Source organism: Macrosteles quadrilineatus, unplaced genomic scaffold (genome assembly GCF_028750875.1).
Source record: "Macrosteles quadrilineatus isolate MER2022 unplaced genomic scaffold, UCM_ALF_1.0 Scaffold_8__2_contigs__length_117827958, whole genome shotgun sequence".
Lineage (NCBI taxonomy): Eukaryota > Metazoa > Arthropoda > Insecta > Hemiptera > Cicadellidae > Macrosteles > Macrosteles quadrilineatus.
Window position 1 is genome coordinate 61,963,489 of NW_026542601.1, and position 24,293 is coordinate 61,987,781.

A 24,293-nucleotide genomic window follows, 5' to 3' on the forward strand; every position below is an offset into this window, starting at 1 on the left:
AGCGTATTACAATGTAAATGATCACTGTTTTACAGGTTTTCGCCCGTGGTCTGTGTGTACTGTTATCCAAGTGACAGCCGGTCTATGTGTAAGATTGAAATGTATACCTCGGTCTGTGGCAATGACCGCGGCGTCGCATATATGCGACGCTCAGTAGCGAACGTGTTTTAAACCCACGAATACCACGTTTTATGGGCATAACCCTAAATGTTATTTGTTTACTGGAAAAGTCTTCACGTGACACGAGGCATTCACAAGCATGATACAAGCTAGGAGATTTGCTTAAATAACCACGGCAAATTGGTAATGACAATAATAAACTGTAAAGGCAATTCTTTACTAGAAAAGAAATACATAGTCTGGCAAGGATAAAATATTCAGTGACTTCATTGAGAGGAAGGCCACGAAACTAGTATTAAAACTCATCTCTATGTTGATGTTCATTAAATTAATTCCCATATTTAGCGCAGTTATGATAAGAACACCTTGAGTAACAGTACATTCTGTACTCCTAGGCTAAATATCGGTAAAATATGGTTTTATTGCGGGGTGTAACTAAAAAAGTGTTACAAAATTTTAAATTCAATTATAGAAAAATTATTTAACGTTTTAACTTTTCAGATCTGTAAACACGGACATATTGATGACTATGTTATCTGAACGTCTATCGTCCAGTCACAACTTAAATGTGTTTTGTCACAACAATCCCTTGCTAAGGCCAAACCTTTGAAGACTGAGTGCCATCCCATGTTATACTTATCCGTCCAGATATCTCTCTGTTTGATGCAGACGGAAGCTTTTCTAGCTTTCTCTTGATGGTCACATGTTGAGCTAGAGTAGAGTGTCATGTCTGTCCGTGGATCTGAGATAGACCTCAGACTTAGAGATGGGACATGTTGTAAGGTGAACTCACAAATTACTGATGTAATTTGATAGCTTTGTAGTGTTTCATCCTTATGTCAAATATAAGTTTAGATTGGAAAGACTTTGGAAAACTCTATATTAAAACTGAAATGACCGTGAGACGTTTTACATTGGAGCTTGTAGAAAACATTACTAAAAACAAGTTTGAATTACAGTTAGAAACATTGTAAAAGGATGTAATACAAGTGTTGTGAACAAGTTAAGGATCCACCCACAACTTAACCCCAATACTTATGAAAAGGAAATACATTTTAAGATGTAGCAGAAATATACGATTCTTTTATGTACACAGGACTATTTTTTGCGGATTTTTATGTCAAACGACTTGGTTTAAACTAAAAAAAACTGAATATTGTATTCATAAAAAATTTATTTAAAAATAATGGTATTACAAGTCACACACTCTTTTTACAGCGAATTAACTACTTGTATTGTAGCGAAATGCATTAGGTATATTATTGCAAACGACACCAACCGCAGACATGCAACTCAACACCTTTTCAGAAGAACTATGAAAGTGCACAATGAATAAACTGGAGTTTACGTGAGTGGATTTCATGATCATGAAACATATTCTCTCCTTATCCTAAGTTGAGCTTATTAGCCGAAGCACAGAAGACAACTGAATACACTAAACTGAATTAATTTTGTTTTGTAAAAATGAGTACATACGAATTTTATCTTAGCGTATTTTACATAGATGTGGAATGAGTGTCCGCCACATATTGTAGTACTAGCAGAGTACCCGTCCTTCGTACGGGGTTGGCATATAAGTATAAAACACTTATTGCAGTTATACTTGAGCTTTGCATTTGCAATGGGGGAGGACACAGTTTGATAGAATTTTCTTTTTTAAATTTACGGTATACCATAGTATTACACATCTACCATAGCCATAATGTTCTACCACTTCACCTAAACAATAGAGAAAAATAAATTATTAAAAGTTTGCAAAATATCACAAATTATTCATGAAATGAAAAACATAAACATAACTGTAAACAATCCTACTTTGACAGTTCTCATTGCGTATCACATTTTTTTGCTGCTGCTTATAGTTACAATAAGCTGTTATCATAAATGCTAAAAAATAATAGTGCTGCACCCTGTTGGTAAATCTTATAACTTTTTAATGCTTTTGCATATCATAGAACCAACCTTTTTAGTTGAAACAGCTGACTAAGTTCTTTAATTCCTTTTAAATATGAACTAGTGTCCCTGTTGCTCGAATTCGAGCAATTGCTAAGTATTACAGGCGTTATTTTAAAACGAATTTCAACCAAGTCAGCAAATATTTGTACCAAACTTATTGACTGTATACAATTAACGCTCTTCTTCTCACTTTTGATTTCTGACAACAGCTGGAGTTTCATAAAAATTGTTGATTCCAATGTTAATCTTATGGAGAAATACAAAACTTTAAAGGGCTCCAGGGCCTCACTCTCTCATTATTTCCCTAAAAAGAAAGTTTCCTGTACAACTTCTCGTTACGCTCTTTCCAATGACCCAAAAAACATGACAATCGGTTCAGTAGTTTCGGAGGAGTAATTGTCACAAATAATCTGCTTGCGTATTAAATAAGTATAGATACTCATAAGATTAACATGGCGAACTGCAGAGCCACTGGGGCGGAGCCCGAAAGGATTTTTGGTCAAAGAATATGCCTATATGTTAATCGGGAATGTGAGCTATCATCATGCCAAATTTCAGCCCAATCCGTCCAGTGGTTAATGCGTGATTGAACTTCAAACAAACAAAGACACAAACTTTCACATTTATAATATTAGTATGATTACATATTTCAAGCGATGATTCATTGTTTACTCAATTAACATTTACCTCCTCAACTACAGAAACCACAACGGAGAGTTCTTAACCTTGAATTCAGGTTTTGTAACGGATTAAAAGTCATCTTTGACTTAACGTGATACACTGCTGTACACTTAGGTGATGTATACGGTTGAATCGCATTACTATACATTGATACATATTTACGTAGTTTTATTTTCAACCAAAAGCGAAGTGTATATCAATTTAATTATTTTACATGTCTGTTAAATCTTGTGAAAAGGCAAACACAGATTGTAGCATTTTGTATGAGAGGAATGTCGTAGTTCTAAATAAGTTTCAAGAATATTTTTTTTAGAAGTCACACATTTTCTGAATTGGAATATTCAGTGGCACTTAGCAGGGATGCAATTTCCCTCGGAGTCCACCAGCGCACCTCGCGGGAGACCTTGGAAGTAGAAAGTGTCAGGAAGCACGTTCGTGTGTGGAGGCCAGCAGTTTTTACTGGCAAAAAGGTTGTAACTCGGGTGTAATTTTCTTTGCGGTTTCTTTTTCTACAAGAACCTCAGGTAAATGCATCACCGCTGGATTATACTATGGAGAGAATTAACTTTAATGTCTCTAAGTCAGGGGAAAACTACTTTCAGGCCAGTATAGATTTAGCCGGTCAAACCATATCGAGAAGAATTCTCCCTGTCCCTTAGCTCATTCTTTCTGCAGGTGAAAACAGGTATATCAGATACATATCTTATAAAGTTTATGGTAAACACAACAAAGAAAAACGGTGTTATGCAATAATACAACAAATTACGCGTTTAACTTTGGTTTGGCTAGCTCAAGCTGACGTTTTTACAAAAAGCAACGTGTTTTTCCTAACCGATTTGGGAGAGGCTAGTCTGTTGTCTGAAATGGGTTCCTTTTCTTGGAGATTCGCCATTGAATCCCGCCAAAGTTTGAAGCTATGTGATAAACAGCCATTTGATTGTTTAGAGTCCTTGTAAAACTGTGTGGTTCACTAATTGAGACAGCAAATCTATTCAGGAACAGTTATCACCTGTTTCAGGAGTGGGTATTTTTCTGAAGTCTTTGTGTTCATGGTATGAGAGATTCCTTACTTTTTAAGTAAAACAGTTTGTTGTACGGTATCCAAAACACTCATTTAAATCGTTTTTCTTGATTGAATGTATAATAGGCCTACAGCTACCTACACTGTCAATCATTTCAAAGTTGTTTTTCCAAACGGATTCGTAAGCTACTCTATTGTTATATATACAATCGATTGCGCTTAAAACCGAAGTAAATAAAGGATCAAAGCATCTTGTGTAGATAAAGCTAATTAAAGCTATTGTGCGAGCGCCCCTGGCGTAAAGTCTGGACGCGAGGTCGTCCTTCACGCGACAAAGGCTTGAGAAGCAAGCATCCATTTTTAGAGGTCCTTGACTGCAAAGACCGCTGAAATAATGCAAGAGGCTGAGTACCCGATGTATACACAGTGAGGTAGAGTGGCTTGTGGCCGCTGCCTTTTAGGGATGAAATGCACAGAGAAATGAGGTTTGATGAAACAGATGGTGCGTTTGCCTGACAATGAATATACATAGCATTTTGTTAGTCTAGTGGTTAGAACTTCAGTGCAAAAGGGGTGGGTTCAATCTTAAATGTACACACAGATTTAATGGGTTTGGTTAAACTACTTTCCTTTAAAAATATTTTGTAGTTCTTATTTCTTATTAGTTGTATTTTTAAATCCATTCGCAGAAACTCGTTAGGATCATGTACCAATAGCTAAAATGCAAATGTTTCATATTTCGAAAATAAGTTTAAAAAATGATGACATTGAGAATATTGAGAATCACTCCTTAAAGCTTTATACCTAAATCATTTACAAACTAACAACAAAACACACTAATTTCCAGACTAAGACCAGATTTAAGTTATATTAAACATTTATTTATAACGTATATACAACAAACTCACTCGAAAGAATCGTTATCCAAATCGTTCACTCGTATTGTCACACCCAATAGAACGTTCCACACTGACTGGTAGCTGGTGATTGTTTAGCTACAGGCGAGGCCGCCTTTCACAAACATGGAATAACATCGGTCCTGGCGCAGGCCCTTGTGGTACTCCGTCACTATTACTACGAGTTATACAGTGCAGAGGCTGACGCTGCGGGCTACGTTGTTTTAGGGATGTGTTTGTACTTTTGATAACGAATTGTTATTGTACGGTTAAGAATACTGGGTACTAAAAATGAGGAAAGCTTATAATAGATTTGAGAACAAAATATTGCGAAAAATGTATAAACGATTCTTTGAAAAAGAGAGAATTAAGCATAACAGAGAATGGAGGCAGTTGAATTTAAATCGAGCCATTATGGCTGAGAGGCAGGAGGATGAGATGGGCTGGACATGTATGGAATGAGGACGGCCTCGTAATAAAAACATTGTTAAATAATCCCAAGGGTAGACGAGCAGGAAGGCCAGGGGTGGTATGATAAGACCAGACCAGAAAGTACCTGAGAAAACTGAAAAGGGAAGATATAGGGAATTCTGGAGTCAGCAGTACGACTGGAGTCGAAGCGAGTACCAACTTGGGTAGCTAGAGCTACAGTTATAAGTAAATCTCTGTAGGACACGTATAGAAAATGTAGGATATAGGCTGTATGAAAAGTTAGAATTTGAACGATCCAACGATGAGGTGATTTTAAAGAGGTTTAAAAGATACTCTAAATATTCAAATGTTTATTTTTTAATTACCTTTAACATGACAGTGTTTATTTTTCCCATTTGATCTTTGACAAATAAAAAATTTGTTAAATGCTCCTGCATGGTTTGCCATGCCTAGTGGGTTAGAGATAATGGAAATAAATCTTTTGTTTAGTCACATTATTTAACAAAAATGCTACATACCAGTATTCATAATTATTAATATTGTAAGGGGATTTCATATTTTGTTTGGAAACCCATTGAGAGAATCGTTATATAAATAATTTCAACCGTAATTAAATCAACATGAAGATAGATTGGATGCCAACACCACATTAATCAGTCATTATTCTACTCAGTTTCTTCTACTCTATTTGGCATAGGAGTCGATAACCACTTTAGGATATGAACGAATTTCCTCCTTTTTCATTGCAGTTATTTTAATGATGTGTAATTAAAATATTTATTAGTTTCTATGAAATTTTGAGCGAAGCACCACATCGTGTTGAGTTTTTAGAATGCCACCTTTATTACCAATAAGCAATGACTTGAACTTGAAATGTTTTAAAATTAAACAGTATTGATCTGCTATTCAAGTCTTGGTATTTATTAGACTAAAAAAAATTAATCATACTGTTAAAAAATATTACAGTTATAAAAGCAATATAACGTATAACTAAAAACATTTTTACTTATTGATGTATAATATTATTTATGACTCTATCATTTTGGCTGTCATTGGTATTTTATAAATGCAATATGAAACGTTGGAAGTGAGATAACAACCACATTGCAAACCACTAAACAAATACACTTAAAAATGAGTACTTATTACGGATTACATATTTAAAACTTCATACCATTGCTACAATCATGATACAGCACAATACAATCATACAATCAATACAATACAATCATGATATCATGATTTTATATAATACACGTTTGTATGTTTTAAACATTTGAATGATTTGATAAATTTTCATAATACTAGGATCTATAACTTGTCAGGTTAAAAGTAAGAAAGTGGGTGCCATGTGACCCTGACTTTGACATTTGAGTTAGCAATCGTACAGTAATGGCAAAGCAACTTGAACTTTTCTGTTCAAAACTGTATTCTCTGCATATCAGTTTTTGCGCATATAATAATATAAGTACTGCATTTATAAGTTCTGAATCTGTAAACTATATTACACCTCAAAACATCCACATTACTCAACAATTTACTCAAGAATATTGAACATTACGTAACCACCAAATAGGAAGATTTCTACCATAATCAAACCGGGGTCCAGTAACTTTCCACGATTTGAAGTTTCTAGTAGATAGCGTTAAATACATTAACATACGATCATGGCCAGCATGAGCAGCTATCAACACCAAACCTGTAATTGTTATTTAAACCTAGTCCTAGAGTCATTTGAAGTTTAAAGCTGTGAAGGCTTCGCTTTCTTCAGGGATGTTCATTATGACTGACAAAAGAGGTCTATTTAAACTGACAATGTTTTCAAAACCGCTTCCAGCTACCGATACCTTTCACTTGGCGATGACGTAACCGGTAAATGAGAAGTGCTAGGCCCTTGTGTAACACTTTCGGTCGCTTTAATGACTCAATAAAAGTAGCGATCAGTGTTTGTGAAACTGTTAGAAATAATTTACACTTTCAAATATTGTCCTAGACGATTGGAGAAGTAATTATAGAGAAGATACTTTTAATTCATCTTTGCTGACTGTGTATGTTTAATTTGTTAACTAAATAATTGATTCAATGAAATTCGTAAAATCTGATTTCCCTACAAGTTTGTATTCCATTTGAATGGATATATAATATATTTTAAAATATATCACTACAGTAAACACCCAGGAACTAGTCTACGAAAAATATACTTCTAAACCACCTCTATGATCTGATAAAAATGCAATGGGCGATGAATGTCGCCAAACCGAATCATCCATAAAACCCGAGTCATCTCTGCATTAGAAAGTGTTTAGTGACGGTCGAATCTCCATTTCACGGGAAGGCCAACAAGGCTTTCAAAAAGAGGGAATCTGCAAAGACTTTCCAGGACTTTCTCTAGAACTGGGATCGGGAACACTGGGATCGTAGCGTTAAAACACAATCACAAAAAAAAAAAAAAAAAAAAAAAAAAAAAAAAAAAAAAAAAAAAAAAACAGTAGCCTCGTTATTATGCGATTCAATTCATCGTCATCGACAAATGTGTTGCTTAGCTTGGGTCGCAGATTTTCATTATTATGATTTATGAAGTATGGAAATCAGTTGGTAGGTACCGTCAAAAATAAACCCAAAGGGTAGATTTACCTAAAAAGGATTTTCACATGGATGCCTATAAAAGAATAAATACAAATGAATTTGACAGATGAATGGAGCATCCTGATGTTCTATCACAGATAAAATACAATTAATTTGGTATAGAATTTTACCAAGGACATAAGAAAACCATGTAGTTATCAATGATAGTTGATCTAAGGTCACTTAACTTTTAATGATAAAACATTTAAGAAATATTTTTCAGTGTAATTATAATTGAAAAATAACACCTAATAACACTTCGAGGATAATCGGTGATCTATCTACATCATTCGTCTTATACATATTATTAGAATTTATGATTTTACTATAATCCATACAATTTGTTGTAAAGATTCTATTTTAATTGCCGTAAAGGTAAAACATCATTATGTCAACGATTACTATAATAATTTAGTAAACTCATTTTATAAGCACCAAAGACGTCGAATTCCCACATCATCAAACAACACAAGGATATAAAATCAGCAGCTATTAACCACATACTCCTATTTACATAATTGCTATACATTATCTCTACATTGTTTACACTTTTTTTACTTCATTGTATATTCAGAGGAAATTGAAACGGTGAAACATCACCCACTCTACTGTACTGAAGTATGATACTGATAAGAGCCTCAAGGTCCTCCTTGATGATACGAGGTGTATTTCTACCGCAAACATTAATGAGAATTCCGTTATTAAGACAAATCAGCCTTAGTTAAGGCTATCTAACCTTCTATACGAGGCCAGAGCCCTTTCACAGACTGCTTCAGAAGACGTGAGAGAAATAATGCAGCGAATCTGAGCTCAACATCAGTCTTCTGAAGAAAAAACTTCAAGAACATCCTGAAGAAACTGGTCAAGCTTCCCATTACCTATTTGAACACTACCTGATCAATCACAAATGTCACCGCTAAAGATACACCGATTAACATCAAGAGTGACAATGTATAGCTACAGAAATGTGTCAAGTTTGCACAAACGTCGTTTGGTTGTAGCTTACTCTAGTTAAAATAACATTATTGATAGAGGATCATAATAAATTTAATCTTAGTTTACAAAATTAATAATCTAACTTATAAATATTTGATGAAAACCGTGTTATCGTCTCAACAGTTTTTAATTTTCTCTGATTGAACTGGGTATTTTAGAGGTAAAGCACATAAGAAGGATACCAGCTATAAAAGTATACACATCTTTACAGTACTTAAACAAGAATCTTTGTGCACTCGTGTAAGTCAGTTTGTTTCAGCTGTATCTGTTTTATCATTGAATAATACTAGCTATTTTTACCAGTGATTAAAAAAAATGGGACGAGATCTCAGAATAAATTGATTTGAATCTTGTGTTCTTTAAATCTTCCGCAGATAAAATATGTACTGCCATAACTGACAATGGGAACAAAATTGACATGAGATCATTAAAGGCTAGTGGGAACACAAAATAAATTAAACTAGTGAACCTGTGCGGCTCAATGCCCCGCAAAAACATATGAATTTAGAAAACAAATTCATCGTGTTATATATTGACTCGTAGAAAATTAAATACAGTAATAATAAAGCATTAGAAGGGAATCAATCCAGCCATTTTCTAGCTGTATGCGTATTATATTTAGTAAATTAATAAGTGTTCAAGTTCAAGTATGTTACAGGGTAGTTATTTTTTTAAGATTTTTAAAAACATATTTAACAAAACATTTTATCATATCAAACCAATAGGCAGTGAATGTAGCATATACCTATGTAGCATATTTTGAGGGTCATAAAATGCTGCTTGAAGAAAACACTTTTAAAAATAAACACTAAAAAACAATATTTTTTTCACAAAAGCACTTCCATAAATAATACGATTTTAGTCTTAAAGATAAAGTTACCTTCAGGAATATTACCCTGGTCAGAATTTTCCGTAATGAATATGCTTATCCTACTATTAAAAGATGTAGCCTTACTTAAAACAACATATATATATATATATATATATATATATATATATATATATATATATATATATATATATATATATATAGTTGCTCATGACTGAAATTGGTCTGGCCAAGAACATTGCTGCTCTTTAATTAAAGTGCTTGTGCTGCAAATGCCAAAGATAACAGAAATTACCATCTTTCCATTATAAAAGGTAACTTTGTTTCAGACGGGCAAATTTTTTATCCTCTAAATCAAAATATGTCCTTACTCCCTTGTTCCATGTTAGGACTTTACATTCTACTTTACATTGTTGTTAACCGTTCTGATCACATGAAGCCTTGTGCTATTAATGAGACCCTTTTAGATGTATTAATATCAATAAAACCACTGCCTCCTTTAATTAGTATAATCTGTGTCTTGGCAATCCACTGACCTTTATATTTAAAAACTCAGTTGGATATTCTAGATGGGTGCCTCTGCCTTCGACTGTTTTCGTGGACCCACTCTTCCCCTTGGCATACTGACATTAATTACCTAACTTGTAAAGTTCATGTAGTAATTCATTAATACTGTTTATAAAGAAAATTAGATAAAAGGTACTTGGCTTGGTGCTTTCATAACTGCAAACTCAAAATACACCCACAAGTAAAAAATAATCAAGTTATTAGTTAAAAAAAAACTATGTTTGTGTAAAAACATTATTCACATGAAGTAGATGGTTTGTTTGATTTCTCAATCAGCTGTTTCGTTTCTAATGAATTAATAATGTCAAAGATTTGTGATTTTAAATACATAAATTATTATAGTAAAGTTTTCTAAATATGGTCTTATTCTCAACTAAATTTTACTATTCCCAGCATGAAAATAAAGTAGTGAGATCCATTATGAGTAAAGTTTAAGGCACACAATCCTTGATTGAAATGTAGTACCGGTATACATTAACAGTCATAATACACAGCAATTTTTATGTAGTAGACTTTGACTATTTTCAAGTAACAAACATATGTTTCTGTAAATAAAAATTATCTCCCTTGTTATCCTTATGGAGAAATACGAAACTTTAAAGGGCCCCAGGGCCTCACTCTCTAATTATTTCCTGAAAAAGAAGGTTTCCTGCACAACTTCACGTTACGCTCTTTACAATGACACCAAAAACATGTCAATCGGTTCAGTAGTTTCGGAGGAGTAATTGTCACAAAAATCCTGCTTGCGTATTAAATAAGTATTAAATAAGTATAGATGCTACTAACGTGCTGAGTGTCTCTAAACTGGATCTCACGTTTCTTCACTCGTGTAGTGAGAGTGACCTACTCGGGTATCCTACTTGGCACGTGCCCTCTCTACTAAAAGATGTTCTAAATACATTTTATTTAACGATACAATTTGTGTTAAATTTATGCTGTTGCTTTAACTATATTGGAATATTTTTTTACATTGTATGGAGAACAGCAAGTAATTTATTATCATTTTGACCACCAATGTTGTAACATTTGTATTGTTGAATCCTTCCACGACGTTATAACACAACTGTCCCAAGTGGTGACGATTGACAGAACACCCTGCCTACTAAGTGGCCTGAAGATAATAGTAAACCGTCTACTTATTGTTCGATTCCATACCATGTTGCACTTGAAGAATGCAGCTGTGTGTATAGCAGTCACAACAAATTGATTAATATTCTCATTTAATTCACACAACTAACTTCAACGTCAACGAGTGTGAAAAATAATACCTAACAAACTCGAAGAGGACGATTCAAGAATAATGTATGACCCGAATAGTCCATAAAATGATTAGTAGTCGTGTTAACGAGAGAGAAATAAGGAGAAAGGAGGAGAGAGATGAAGATATGAGGGCGGAGATCGCCCACATTGGGCGGGGTTGAGTTTCAAGGTCGTAGCCTTGAGTTGGTAATCTGGATAAAGGATAATTTGAATCGTGCAGAATGAGTCAATCTTCCGCATAGCAACGGAACCTAGTATGACACGTTCAGGAAGCATCCCTGCTATAGTCACGTGTTGATATGAGCAGCACTCAACATTACGTGTCTAGTGTGTTTGTATATTCCATCGTAATAAGCCTAGGCCTAATTTGCATATGTATTTATAATCAAGATCAGTAATTTCCCAAAATAAATAGTCAAGAATCGACTCTGTGGTAGGCCTACTCATAAAATCTGAAAAAATACCAGTGGTAATCGCAATAGTAACACATTGAGTTTTCATTACTCTGCAATTATTTTTCTATTTAAATAATTTATACGCCGATTTCATGATACGAACGTATTATACTGGGGGTTTGGTTTGGGGGTCTAGGGTTTGGTTATTAGTTAATAAGGCACACTTGTTTTACGCCAAACATAATCCAAATACATCATTATGGTTCCCCCTTTTGATTATATGCTTACACAATGAATGATAATAATTTTAATCGAGATCAAGTTGTATTAACTGTGGCAATAATATTCTTGCCTGGCAGTGGTATCACAATAGTGGCTTCAATACACCATGACGTAATTGCTGGCCACTTAATATCCAGAGAGCATTTGTCGTTCTGTGACTGTGGTGCGGCCCTGCAGTTGATGATTCAGACAGACAAAACAAACAGGTTTGCGGTCGCAAGGACATCAACTGGGCGAGGCCTTCTTGATAAACCCGACACTAGTTGCACTGCCCCAACTGTATAACAAATCATTCTGAAGGGGTTCATAAACGGGGCCTTCTTGATATACTCGTCGCTAGTTGCACTTTCCCAACTGTATAACAAATCATTCTGAGGGGGGTCATGAACGGGGCCTTCTTGATTATATTTGCCGCTAGTTGCAATGCCCCAACTGTATAACAAATCATTCTGAGGGGGTCCATTCGGGGCCTTCTTGATATACTCGCCGCTAGTTGCACTGTACCAATTGGATAACAAATTATTCCGAGGGGCTCATAAACGGGGCCTTCTTGAGACTAGTACTCGCTACTAGTGCACTGTCCATTTTCCAAATTCTATGAAAAATTACTCTGAGGGGGTTCATAAACGGAGACTTTTATTGTCAATAGTTGCACTTTCCCACGAATGTACCATACTATATAACCGTACAACTTTGCTATAGAGGGAATCTTTCATTGGGCCTTTCATGGGGCCTTCTTAAAATATATTTAGGCCTACCTATTTTCGCATCTACCAACTGTTATATTTACTGGTAAAAACCGTATTGAACCATCTGTCCCCAATACGTGACTACAGGTGTAAATACAACTTTAGTTCAATGAAACATTTACCTTGTAATAGTTAATAAAGCATATTCATGGATGTTTTCTTCAATAAATACAGTACCTAGTAATTCAAACAACTCTGATATGAAATATGGTAGTAGCGTTGTAAATACGTGCAAGTAAGACATTTTCTAAAACTAATATATAAGTCGCTAAATGCTAATAAGGAACTTTAAAAAGTGTTGAGTGTATAATAATTGTATAATAATTTGAGTGTAAATCCTTGTTATAAGCATAACACATGCACTCACTGAATATAATAATGTTACACACTACACACTAAGTATACTCACAAACAATAGGTTAGCACTATCGTTCGGATTTGATAGATGTTCTTATTCGTACCTGTAACAAATAGTGCATTTCAGAATAAACAGTAATATTACACAAAATACTATATATACCTCACTAACTTCATAATGCTTTACACAAATGCCTCCGAACAAAATGCACTGAGGAAACTCTTTGCTAGTTTACATCAAAGCAAACTCCAATTTATAGTTTAACATTACATGGATTACCTGATAAAACTAAAATAAGTGATAGACCATTGCAGTATTTGCATAAACTACTGTTACTATCAAACAGCTTTTACCAATTATTTTACTAAAAATTTCAATCCTTTGGTAATAATCCATCTAACATGTAATCTATACTTATTTAATACGCAAGCACGATTTTTGTGACAATTACTCCTCCGAAACTACTGAACCGATTGACATGTTTTTGGTGTCATTGGAAAGAGCGTAACGTGAAGTTGTGCAGGAAACCTTCTTTTTAAGGAAATAATTAGAGAGTGAGGCCCTGGGGCCCTTTAAAGTTTCGTATTTCTCCATAAGGATAACGAGGGAGATAATTTTTATTTACAGAAACATATGTTTGTTATTTGAAAATAGTCAAAGTCTACTAAATAATAATTGCTATGTATTATGACTGTTAATGTATACTACATTTCAATCAATGATTGTGTGCCTTAAACTTTACTCATAACGGATCTCACTACTTTATTTTCATGCTGGGAATAGTAAAATTTAGTTGAGAATAAGTTACCATATTTAGAAAACTTAACTATAATAATTGATGTATTTAAAATCACAAATCTTTGAAACAGCTGATCGAGAAATCAAACAAATCATCTACTTCATGTGAATAATGTTTTTACACAAACATAGTTTTTTTAACCAATAACTTGATTCTTTTTTACTTGTGGGTGTATTTTGAGTTTGCAGTTATGAAAGCACCAAGCCAAGTACTTTTTATCTAATTTTCTTTATATACTAACAGTATTAACGAATTACTACATGAACTTTACAAGTTAGGTAATTAATTGTCAGTATGCCAAGGGGAAGAGTGGATCCTTGAAAACAGTCGAAGGCAGAGGCACCCATCTAGAAAATCCAACTGAGTTTTTAAATATAGAGGTCAGTGGATTGCCAAGACACAGATTATACTAATAAAAGGAGTCAGCGGTTTTATTGATATTAATACATCAAAAAGGGGCTCATTAATGGCACGAGGCTTCGTGTGATCAGAACGGTTAACAACAATGTAAAGTAGAAAGTAAAGTCCTAACATGGAACAAGTGAGTAGGGACATATTTTGATTTCGATGATAAAAGATTTGCCCGTCTGAAACAAAGTTACCTTTTAAAATGGAAAGATGCTAATTTCTGTTATCTTTGGCATTTGCAGCAAAAGTACTTTAATTAAAGAGCAGCAATGTTCTTAGCCAGACCAATTTCAGTCATGAGCAACAACTATATACTGTATATGTTGTTTTAAGTAAGGCTACATCTTTTAATAGTAGGATAAGCATATTCATTACGGAAAATTCTGACCAGGGTAATATTCCTGAAGGTAACTTTAAGACTAAAATCGTAGTATTTATGGAAGTGCTTTTGTGATAAAAATATTGTTTTTCAGTGTTTATTTTTAAAAGTGTTTTCTTCAAGCAGCATTTTATGACCCTCACATAGGTATATGCTACATTCACTGCCTATTGGTTTGATATGATAAAATGTTTTGTTAAATGTGTTTTTAAGAATCTTAAAAAATAACTACCATGTAACATACTTGAACTTGAACACTTATTAATTTACTAAATATAATACGCATACAGCTAGAAAATGGCTGGATTGCTTCCCTTCTAAGACTTTATTATTACTGTATTTAATTTTCGACGAGTCAATATATAACACGATGAATTTGTTTTCTAAATTCATATGTTTTTGCGGGGCATTGAGCCGCACAGGTTCACTAGTACTACTTTAATACTATTGACTGGATTGAAAATAGTTTCAATCTGACAGAACATAAGTAAAAATGAAACCCTTAAGAAGTGTCATAATATGAGTTATAAAACAGGTGCGAGTAACTAGAACTATTTAAGCATGACAAAAAGGATTGGAAACTAACGATCTGTTTAGGTAGTCATGCATATGCATGTACTTTCTACAAGATGTAGAAGGCAGTGGTTAGTTATTGTCTATACGCGTGGTCTGGCACACATACCCACTCGACCACGTACCATGTCAGCCACCTTAGCGATAAGTGGTCACAGTGAAATAGACGACTTTAACGATATCGTTCAAAGTAAGACAATACAATTTAGACATAGAAACTAACAGTGAATTGAGTACACGGAAAAAGTTTGAAATCTTTAATGTAAGGTTTTTAACAGATTGTCACTATAAATTTGTTTTGTTTGATCCTGTTATTTTGATCCTGACTCAAGAACTCGTCGAGTCAAATGGAGGATGGGCATCCATAGTTAATTCAGATGGTCCCTTTTTCAAGGCAATTTGTGACCTAATCAGAAACAGATGGTGATAATTCACTCCAATCTCCATTCAGGTCAGATCCATTCAATTAAAAGCATATCAACTATCTGCCAACAATCATCGCTGTTGTATAGTCTAGTTGATAGCTACAACCTTTACCAGACTTGCTCAAGCTCAAAACAGGTTATGTAAGGGCATTCACCTAGTTGAAACTATGATCTGATGCTGTCAAGTTGATAGATGGGGTCGATCAGAAATTGGCTCATGGAAAATGTCACTGTGAAGAAACTGCGGAGAGCGTTCTGTGGGAAGGAGGGAAAATATGAAATTAAGCTGGATCGTTCTTAATAAGCTCTTTTGTAAAAGTAATTCATGATTATAAGGATTATAGGGAAAGTTCCGATTTAAAGCTTTTCAAATTAATTTGCAAATTAACCAACTCCTTGGGAAAAAATTTTGTACAGAATAAAAAATAACTCAATACAGAATTTAAGGTCAAAGGTAGAACTAACGTACTCGATTATGGACCTGAAGTTCTCATGATATTACACAGCTTCTTACTACGGGATTCCAGAAATATTGGTATAAGAAATTTCCAATGATTCATTCTACAGTCTATTCTGTCGCCGATTAGGGAATATACACATTAAAAAAGGATTTAGATAATTTTGTTTACTGAAGATATCTTTATTTTGGTAGACTGAAATTCCTTCGCTTCAATTCTAAAACGGTGTCACTGTAAAATTAGCCGTTTTGCAATACAGTTTAAGATCTTTATAGACAAAATTAATACAATACTGATAGTATCCGTTACGCTATGGTTTTAAATAAAGTTCATTTTTCTGCGGCACTATTTGGTGTTAATTTTCACGTTCATTCTAGTTATTTTCAACACATTAACCTGGTGAAGACCGGAGTGAATCCTCCAATATCCACTCATATACACCAGGTGTGCTCCAGCAGGTGGTTTCCCGTGAGGCATATATTTGCAAACCGGCCGTTAGCAGAATGTAAACGACTGAGCGGTCTCTTGCGTAACAGTTCTACTGGCCTTTCGCTACCAAGGAGTCTGCGAGTGTGTGCGTGTGTGTGCGTGCGTGTGACCGCCCAGGCTGACGGAAGTTAAGTTATCCAACTTGATTAGATCTATCTGTAATTAAAGTGGTCCTTTCACGCGGAATCCTGACCCGATTTGGTCCGAAGCTGGGATAATATTTCAATCCCTGTTGTGTTGGATATATATTTTGGTCCTTCGGGCCGGATTTCAATTGCGATTGCGACACCTCAATCTCATTTAGGTGACCTCACACGAAAAGGGTCAGCGAGAAAGTCCGACTGACCGTGCCTTAGGGCTTTATTACGTAGAGCTTTACGCATTATGCAACAATGCACGATGTAGTATACTTTTGGCTGAGAACATTGCATTCAAACTTATCTGATTCATGGTTCAATACAATTGGAGAGTCACGAAGTGAATGGGGAAAGTGTTAAGCTTTCATCTTCACTATTATATTTCTACGGTGGTTTGATACAAGTGATGTAGTAGTTGTTTAGGTATAGTTTGTGGCAATGTTTTTTATATATGTCGGTCTTAGTCACTAACAAGACTACAAGATCGCGCCACTCATCCTACACTCATCTCCATTCAAACATGGCTTAAAATACCTAATTTGTATGGTCGCCATTTCATTGAAAAGTATTAAAGTATTAATTGTATTTACTATGCTACATCTTCTTGAAAAGTTCACAGGAGATTTTCTCCCTCTATATTCAGAAACAAGTAAGAGGCTTGGTTTTCAAAATATTTGTTTATATTGCATTGTCTCATTTAACTAAAAAATTAAGAATAATATTTAAAAATATATAAAACCATATAGAATAGATTTACTAGCATGTATCAATTGCGGACTAGATTCGTACCACGACCCTGTCAAGTCAAATGTTAAACAATAAAATTACCTTTAGTACCGTAATAGTTCTACGCAACACTTCAATAATATACAAATGGAAATGGTTAAACAAATCATTAAAATGGACTATTTATAAGAACTTATGCAGCATATTTCAGTAACAATGTATAATGGTGGTATCAGTAACCTTTAATTGAATTAGCGTGTTTGCTATGAAAGAGGAGTTGAAAATTATCTAATGCCGAAACGAACATTCATATGCCATGAAACCTTTACTGTAGTGATTTATTAATGATTCGTACAGTCTCTTTAGAAAGTACTGGTGGAGTGATGTAGTCCTAAATAGATGACTTTCCTACGAACTTTGGACAGATCTTCCGGGACCCCAGTGCTAAATGGCAAGCTACTAACTGCTCGTTAAATGAAAGTGAGACCCCGAAGATGTCGCCGTTCCCTCCTTAATTAAAGATAAACTTTCGTTCACGAATCTGACACAGCATATTTATAACTCCAAGAGAAGAAACTGAAACCGACCGCACGGCTTTTAATTAATCCTGAAATCGAATTTGAAACAAAATACTTTGTTTATTGCTTGACTGTTAGTGAAATCTTGTATTCAAATTAATTTTTAAGAACGTATTCACACTCACCTCAATGAGCTGAGAAAGTAATTACAATTTAACCCCCCCCCCCTCTAGTCTAGTTTTCAAGCACGGGCTTGTTTAGTACAGATCAATATTGCCACCTTCAATATAAGATAAGCATGATGCGAATTACAACAATGCGAATAGATAGAAGAATAGTGCTCCCTTGTCCTTTTGTTGTATGATTAGTTTTAATCGGTGTGCAATGTTTTAAGTAGATAACCAATCGAATAACAATCCAATTACGACTAGGAAAGTTGATATTAGCCACGAACATTTGACGTGAGATTGATGCTGTTTCTAGATTATGCGAATGGTTTATAATAGTTTTCATGGATAAATTATAACTATTTAGATCTTTGCAGTTTTTATTTTTACTCGCAACTCGGGATTCGGCCTTATAGAGGCGTTCATGCAAACTATATCGACATTCCTCTCAGAATTCTGTTACTTACCAAAGCATAATAAATTGGAATTGTGTATTTATAAATATCCACAAGACTTTTCAAGGTTTTGAACTTCATAATACTTAAGAACCAGTAAACTAACTATAATCCTGCCTTCAGAGGAATGAACGTAACTTATTTGTTACGAGAAAAGTCTCAGGACTTTTCTCGTAACAAATAAGTCAATAGAGTTTTGCAATCTTAGCCTGAAAAACTTCACTCACTATTAGAATAATAACCAATGTTTATGATGGGAAGTGTATCAGTTCCAATTACTTCTTTATAAATCAGTTATATTTCGTTATTAATTAATTTCATTCGCCAGTCTAATCTAATGCAGCCCTACTCTGGTATTCATGATTTCGTTTCGTCTTTTCTCCAAGTGAGGTTCTGTTACTCCAGTTTTCCCAGTGATTAACCACAAAAAACATGTGAAAGCACGTTTTCACGCTACCTCGACCTTGGGATGACCTTGCTCTGATATCACTCCAATTATTACTGACCTTGGAAGCTTACCTTTGCACCGCCCTGCCTTCTGCATTACAGTTATACTCCTTGACTTTTTCAAGTCGACTTCTTAGTTCATCTATTACTTCATGAACCTTTTATCATACCGTATAGTTTTTTATCTATACGAATTATCTTATTTGGGTCTACAAAACACTGTGAAAAAGAGTTACGGCAAACTTAACTATCAATTTCGAAGTAAACTGGTGGAAAGCATAAAGAAACATAAGTTTGAAATAAAAAATCCATCATACGTTCGTGCATAGTATTATCTGCATTACTGAAACCGCGGAGAAAGCATCAAATGTATCTTTGTTCCTAATTGCCTTTAACATGACCGGGAGACTAAACAACAGTCCATCTATTACAAACACGCTTAACAATTTAAACTATTATTTGACTTTCTACGTCCTTAGGTTTAAATGTGTTTATCATGTAAACTAATTAGGTGATTTAATTCTATTCTGGGCAAACAGAAAAGAAACCTAATTTAAAGTGGCAATTGAAAACTTGAGTCTAACTAAAGTAAAACCCCCATTAGATCCACATTCATCTCCAAATATCTGAATTTTTAATTTATTCCCTTATGCTTTCATGTAACTGCCAGATCAGGTGTTGCAAATCTTATCGCTTAGTTTTGAGGCCTCATTATCATTGCAGACAGAAGAAATTGCAGCTAGGTTCACGACATGATTTCACGACCTGAAGACACGAGAGAAATGCTTGTAGATGATGAAGCATGCAGTTCCAAACATGTCTTCTAGGCGTGTACTGTATGTAGAATATACGCGAGGAACATGCTAGAGGCAGCTCTTCACATCCGTGTATTCCTCATCACGTTTTCAGATGCAATTTCTTCAGCGGCGCTCCAAAGGTTACGTCAATGTGATTACGGGACATATATCAAGTTTGAAAATGCCAGTAAATTGAGTAGAAAAGTAATTTATGTATCAAATTTACGGTGAAGAAGCATTTCTAAAGTGTATCTATACAAGCTAATTGGGATACAATGTACTATGTACGTGCAGTTTCTTTCAATATCCATACCGAATATTTTATATATCTTGACTAACGATCTGAAAAGTAGCGAATATAAACATTGGAACCTTGTATGCAAGTTAATAATGGTTATGATTAAGCTGCGAGTAGGTGGAGTAGAAATAATTAACTGTTTACATAAGTATAGAAGCGTATTTAATCTTCCCTTCAACATTTGATTAAACTTTCCTTGAAAAGCTGTGAGAGATAGAATTACACTCAATTTTCTATTGCTTTGATGGAGAACCCTACAAAAGCCTTGCAATCTTAGTAACATAATGTGTAATTTTCCGTCTGTATCTTCTTTTTTAACTGTGTTATGAATTTACCATTATAAAAGAATATGTGCAGAGACATGCTTCAAATCGTGTATCGGGGTGCCGCTAAAACGTGTTCAGGAACTACCCAGGATCGCCGAAGACGTCAGTTTACCGCCATTACCAATTTGTCCCGCCGGCGGGAAAGCGTCTGATTGGATCGAGGTTAGTACCATTGTTGGTCTGTGCGGATTTCTCTACTGCATTGTCACAGCTGTCTAAATATCGTCTATGTTTTGCTTCCGTCTCACTTTCCCCTTGAATATTAAAGTTGTGTTGAAACTGTATTCTGTTGGTTCCTTTGAATATGGAAAGTAAGTCCAAAAATCGTCATTCTTCTCTAAAATATTTGCATGTTGTTCTTTAGTTTTTTACTGTACCATTAAAACAAACATGTTTTGTATCTTGGTGATATTTTTTGAAAACTGTATGAAACTTCTTAAAATATAATAATATAAATATTTCTCAAATTATATTTCTTATTGTTGCGGGCTCGAGCTCAATCTTCACCAAATCATGCCAGTAAACATCATGCCACTTGTTTTGAGCACAAACTAAATAACCATGTCCATTTTAGCTTGACCTTAAACCAATTTTTTATACAATTTATAGGAAGGATTTGTTCTATGGTTATCAAACTAATGGAATAAAAATTTTATATCCAATAATAATTGCTAATTTTGCTATCAAACTTTGTTTCATTTGGTTGCCACAATTCATACATGGAATGACAAAACATTGTTCTATGACTCATACCAACTTAAAACTATTTCTTTAACCTTTCTAATCGTCATAAAAAAAACTATCAACATTTTGAACACTTGTATGATTAAATGGACCAGATATAGTTTAATACTTATGTTGAAGATTCGTTCCAACATAACACGTTGAAGATTCCTGTTGGATGTCTTGTTTCAATAGTCAACGGCTTTTCTTTTAACTGCACCATACATTCGACATGACATACATGCAAATTGTCAAGTCAAACAAGGTGTCACTGAGATAAGCTAATGTTCACAGAGTAGCAACACTATTTGTTTTTTGATACTTCAAAGAAAGTCCTTTTGAGGTTTTCAAGGTTGGCTTTGGATTTTCATGTTTGGCTCTAGAGTTGTCTGATACCCTTTGCAGTTTATAGCCAACTTGATGATTTGCCCAACACTTCACCCTCCGTCGACCCTGATAGTCCAGACCAGTGACATCAGCCAGTTCCCACCGCTGCCCTTGTATCTTCACGAGACTCAGGATGAGCTCATGGTTCATGACCGACCTCGGGAATTGCTCGCCGCTCGTAATGTTTCCTCCCTCTGATGCCATCCCTGATCACCCTCGTCGTCACGAACACATTAGCTCTTGTCGATTTAACAGAAGACAAGCCTTATTGAATTTGCATGATGGTGAAGTACTCACTTCAAATTCACAAAAAGGAGATGGAATTTTTAACATCTTACATAATGTGAAAAACTTGTGGCTTAATCGTACTTGGTGGTTTCAGGAAATTGTTATAGCCTAATGATGTTTTTATTTTTCAGTTAGCTTCGTGTTTCTAAAACATCCTTTCATACATCGTAGCTGTTATATCCTCGCAGTAGGCTATCCAAAGTCAATGTACTTCAGTTGTCTAACCTGGTTTTGAACTTCTCGTTGTGTAAAAGGTAGGCCTAACAACAACTGGAAATGAATTGTACAACACACACTTTTAGATTAAGACAATGAAGACTCTTCAAAATCATCAGCCAAGCCTTTTAGTGGGAATTGAGGGATGTATATCCGGATGAAATCCAACACTAACCATTAGGCAAGCATAACACTCTTCTTGTCAGTCTTGACACCAAAACAATCCTTCTTTCTAACAATGGTCTTTATACACCGCTATGACGTTATCAATTTGTAAACTTTGCAAAGACTATACTTTTCACCTCCTATTGAAATAGTTCCATACCAGGCAAGTCATAAATAATGTACTCAACTCTGAAAAACATATTGATAATGTCGTTATTGTTCATACTGTAACTAGCTTAGCACTGTTGAATATGCATGTTAAGTAACATGTGTGTGTAATGTATAATACACCGTGACTCTCGTCGCCTTCATGTATGGAACGTGCTTCATCAACGAGGGTGTCCTCAAGTCACGAGTAGATCGTGTGCTCCGTGCTGGAGCTTAGGTAAGTCTGTTCCCATTGTGCTCTGGTAAAAAATACCGGTGAAAAGTGTTACCTTCTCAGTGCTGTGATAGATGGATTCATACGCAAGTCATAGTTCACCATGTAATAAAAAAAAATGGTGTTAGACTTTCCTCCTACAAAACTGTATAAATGGAGTTTTCAACAAAAACTCTTGAAATAATGCTGGGAAAGGAAGTTTAACGTCTTCGCGGTACAAACTGGACTATCGATTCAAACAATTACATGACATGCAGCCTACAGTAATACACTTACAAAACATTGTACTTTTGGTGTGACTTAGCTTACTCGTTCTTCTACAGACCTGTAGATACTAGGGCTATCCCAATCCCAATCCCACTTCCACCCGGCCTAACCTAACTGATCGAACTGTAGCCCGCCCGAATCAGGTACACCAGAATCGTTCTTGACCGATTCGACATTGTCTACAAGGTAATGAACTGTCATGGCAGCATCGCGATCGCGTGAGCGGGAAACTTTCCCTCCAAACAGCCAACAGCTGACTGGCGACCGAACAGCTGATTATTCACTCTCCACTGCCTCCGTAATATTCACCGCTATACCGCAACCGAGGTATCCTTCTTGCAAAACCACCTAATTGCATGCTTTTGACGTACCTTCGACTAAAGAGGTATTGCGTAGTTTTATAACCTTCAATTAATTTGCGGGAAAGCTGTATTTGCCTTTTGGGCTCAATTTGTGTTTGTGGGCTCCTATTTTCAGATTATAGTCGTATGCTGAAATTAGTTGGATTTTGAATAGATCTGTGCAGCCTTAAGTGAATTGATTGTTTGGAAAGAGTAATCAGATGAGCGTCTATCTAATCAAAGAAACAAAAAATTAATCTTGTTGCTAACTTATATTGAAGATATTAGAAAATTAATGTATTATAATACTTAATTTAAATGCCCAAAAAGGCTAATATTCATAATAATATTTTAATTCCACTTTAAGTGGAATCAAAAACTATCATATATTGGTCCTTTTGAATCTTGAAATTTAGTATTACATTACAATCTTGTTGTTGTTTCCAATAGAGGCTACACATTCCTTTACCTACTCACTCAAAAAAACAAATCCTATAAGATGTGGTTTTGATGGACCCTTATTTACTTATTAAAGTGAACAAATAATTGAGCTGACAAATAATAAGCTTTAAAAGAAACGTAAACCTGTCAACCTGTCTACAAGTGACCTAAAGATATGATATAATGTTATATATTATTTGGCTAGGTATAATTCATTTGTGAAAATTGTTTGTGGGCTTCTCACTCCTTTATTTTGTCTTACATACATTACTCGTAATCGTCCATGAAATCAAGTGGATGTGAATGTGTACGTATGTGAGTGTGTGTTTTATGACGAGTCCTGGATATCACTAGACAAAAATAAAGGTGAGAGAAGCTCACAAACAATTATTGCAAATTAATTATATCTAACATGAATAATTTAATTTAAAACATTATCATATATTAGCCAGAATGCAACCAAAACGTGTTATTTTAAGTTTAAATAATCCATTCCTCCCCTACCTAACACATT

At 34.8% G+C, this 24,293-nt stretch overlaps 1 protein-coding gene across 2 annotated transcripts in view; it reads right to left on the reverse strand.

Annotated features, from left to right (window-relative positions):
* The window catches only part of LOC128999746 (probable chitinase 10), a 74,767-nt gene that overhangs the window by 41,807 nt on the left and 8,667 nt on the right, over positions 1-24,293 (reverse strand). Inside the window, exon 1 of one of the 2 annotated variants that reach the window (XM_054426405.1) lies at positions 4,687-4,761. The exons of the other annotated variant lie outside the window; for it this stretch is intronic. The gene's annotated coding sequence lies outside the window, so the exon portion shown is untranslated. Of the gene's footprint in view, positions 1-4,686; positions 4,762-24,293 lie in introns of those variants that run through there. 2 annotated transcript variants of the gene reach the window in all.